Genomic DNA, 3,519 nt, shown 5'->3' with positions numbered 1-3,519 from the left:
ATGGTGACACACTCGGCCGAATGAACCCCTTATCTAGGAGCTCCTAAAACTGCTCCTTCAAGCCCTTCAACTCCGCTGGTGCCGTACGATATGGCGGAATAGAGATGGGCTGAGTACCCGGCACCAGGTCAATACCAAAATCAATATCCCTGTCCGGTGGCATGCCCGGCAGGTCTGCAGGAAATACATCGGGAAAATCCCTCACAACTGGAACGGAATCATGGTAGGAGTCTCAGCTCCAACATCCCTCACAAACGCCAAATAGGAAAGACAACCCTTCCCAACCATACGCTGGGCCTTCAAGAAGGAAATAACTCTGCTAGGGACATAATCAGTCACACCACGCCACTCGATCCGCGGTACACCCGGCATAGCCAAAGTGACTGTCTTAGCATGACAGTCTAGAATAGCGTGACACGGAGATCACCAATCCATGCCCAAAATAACGTCGAAGTCCACCATGCTCAATAGCAATAGATCAACTCGGGTCTCCAGACCCCCAATAATCACCAAACATGACCGGTATACATGGTCTACAACAATAGTATCGCCCACCGGGGTAGATACGAACAGGTAAAGCAAGAAACCCTCGGGACGTACCCAAATGATGAGCAAAATATGAAGACACATATGAATAGGTAGAACCGGGATGAAATAATACTGAGGCGTCTCTGTGGCAGACTGAAACAATACCTGTAATGACAGCGTCTGAAGCAATGGCATCTGTCCTGCCCGGCATAGCATAGAAACGAGCCTGGCCACCGCCTGATCGATCTCCGCCTCTGGGACAACCCCTAGCTGCCTGATCTCCACCCCTAGCTGGCTGGGCGGGTGATGAAGTAACTGGAGCAGGAGTCGAGGGCTGACCCCTCTGCTGATGTTGTCTGCCACGAAGGCGAGGGCACTGCCTCCTCAAGTGACCAAACTCCCCGCACTCATAACAGCTNCAGATAAATTACTAAGTCATAATACTGAAATAGAGTTAAAACATGCGGAAATCCCAAATATCAATACTGCTACATCGCCCGAAGAATCCGGTGTCACAAGTCTGAGCCTCTAATACATGAGTATCAACCTACTACATATCGTTCTAAAGAAATGCGGAAATGAAGCAATAATATAGAAGGGAAGATCAGGACTGCGAACGTCATGCAGCTACCTCGATACTCCCGGATATGAGCTGCTCAGCAGGAAAGTCCTCACTCAACCTCAGATGCACCTGGATCTGCACGCAAGGTGCAGGGAGTAATGTGAATACTCCGACCCAGTAAGTAATAAACATAAATAAAGGCTGAGAATAAGAAATCCTGAATAGGCACATAATAATCTATAGATGCAGCAACTTAAACCAAGTAATATAGAGTCAGTAAACCAATGAAAACAATTATGGAAGATACTGCAACAGATAAGTAAATAAATGACAGTCAGATATGAAATTCAACACATAGTACGGTACTCTCTAGTACCCGCTGCGACGTGCAGCCCGCTCCATTTATTTATCGTCGACGGCGCTCACTGGGGGTGTGCAGACTCCGGGAGGGGCCCCTTACGGCCCAAGCGCAAAATAAAGCCATCTCGTGGCATCAATTAGGCCTTCGGCCTCATATCAATATCAATATAATACCGCTGCGGCGCGCAACCCGATCCCATACTCAGTCTAGAATCACATAAGCCCCTCGGCACAACAATATATAAGTATTCAGCCCAAACTTCATTAGAAATATTATTTAAGTTTCAAGTTTGAGAAAAGTGGCTGAGTTTGCAAAACAGTATTAAATACTAGGACTGAGTTCAATTATATGTAAAAATGGTAAGAAACTAGTAATAGCAATCCCTGAAGGATTCAATCTGTTGGCACGAGGCCCAAATATAGTAATCAGCTCAAATTAAAATGATAACAAGTGATATTCAGTCAAATACGCAGTAAATTCATCTATCGGGACGGACCAAGTCACAATCCCCAATAGGGCTCTACCCCACGCTCGCTATCCGGCGTGCAAGTCACCTCAATATAGCACTACGATGTGCAAATCCAGGGTTTCAAACCCTCAGGACAACATTTACATCTATTACTCACCTCAAGCCGGCCAAAATCCTAGCTCGCTATGCCCTTGCCTCTCAAATCGGCCTCCTCGCACGTCGAATCTGACCAAAACCACAACGAATACGTCACAATATGCCAATGAAACAATACCCAATCGGAAACAATCGAAAAATATCAAAAATCTCGAAATTAGCAAAACCCGAGCCCCGGGCCCACTTCTCGAAAATCAGAAAATTTTACATCAACGGGTTCCTTATCTCGCCACGAGTCTATACATATCAAGAACTCCCAAATCCGAGCTCAAATGACCGATCAAATCCCAATTTGAAATATCAAAAACTCAAGCCCTAGTTCTTACCCTTTTTGCTAAGATTCCATGAATTTCTAGGTTAATTCTACAATTAAATCATATTTTTAGATCATAGGACTTACCTCCAATCAATCCCAGTCGAAACCCTCTTCAATTTCTCCCAAAAAGCTCTTAAAACGATCAACAATGGAGGAAAATGTGGCTTAGCTCGCGGAGGAAATGTTATTAAAAACCCTTCTGCCAGCTGACACTTTACTCTGTGCGAACGCGAGGGCCCACTCGCGTTCGCGATGAACAAACTTTTCCACTGGCTAATTTACCTTACGCAAACGCGGCGTCCAACATGCGAACGCGAAGCCCTGGGTCCCTAACCTACGCGAACGCGTAGCTCTTTATGCGAACGCGATGCAATAACTCCTAACCTTCCGCGATCGCGAGTCCTCAAACGCGAACGCGAAGGCCTAAACCCTGGCCCTCAAATTCCTTCTACGCGTTCGCGACTCACCCTACGCGAACGCGAAGGGTTAAATCTCTGCAACACTGAACTGAAAAACCTGCAACTCCCAAGTGCCAAAATTGGTCCGTTTGACCATCCGAAACTCACCCGAGGCCCCCGGGACCTCAACCAAAAGCGCCAACACATCCTAAAACATCACCCAAACTTGTTCCAATCCTCAAAACACCTCAAACAACACCAAAACCATCAATTCACATCGGATTCAAGCCTAAGTTCTTCTAAAACTCCCGAAACACACATTCGATCAAAAACCCAACCAAATCATCTCCGAATGGTCTGAAATTTTGCACACACATCCCAAATCACCTAACGGAGCTACTGCAACTCTCGGAATTCCATTCCAACCCTCGGATCAAAATCTCACCTATCAACCGGAATTCGCCAAAATACTAACTTCGCCAATTCAAGCCTAATTCTACACCGGACCTCCAAAAACACTTCCGATCACACTCCTAAGTCACAATTCATCCCCCGAAGCTAACCGAATTACCGGAAATCGTATCCGAGCCCTCTAACACATAAGTCAACATCCGGTTGACTTTTCCAAACTAAGCCTTCCTTAAAGAGACTAAGTGTCTCATTTCTTACCAAAACTTCTCCAAACCAACTCGATCACACAAGACACGGATAACGAAGCATAAAGAAGTA

Source organism: Nicotiana attenuata, chromosome 12 (assembly GCF_001879085.1).
Source record: "Nicotiana attenuata strain UT chromosome 12, NIATTr2, whole genome shotgun sequence".
In the NCBI taxonomy this organism is placed as follows: Eukaryota; Viridiplantae; Streptophyta; class Magnoliopsida; order Solanales; family Solanaceae; genus Nicotiana; species Nicotiana attenuata.
The sequence above is the reverse complement of the archived record's forward strand: the minus strand, read 5'-3'. Positions refer to the sequence as shown.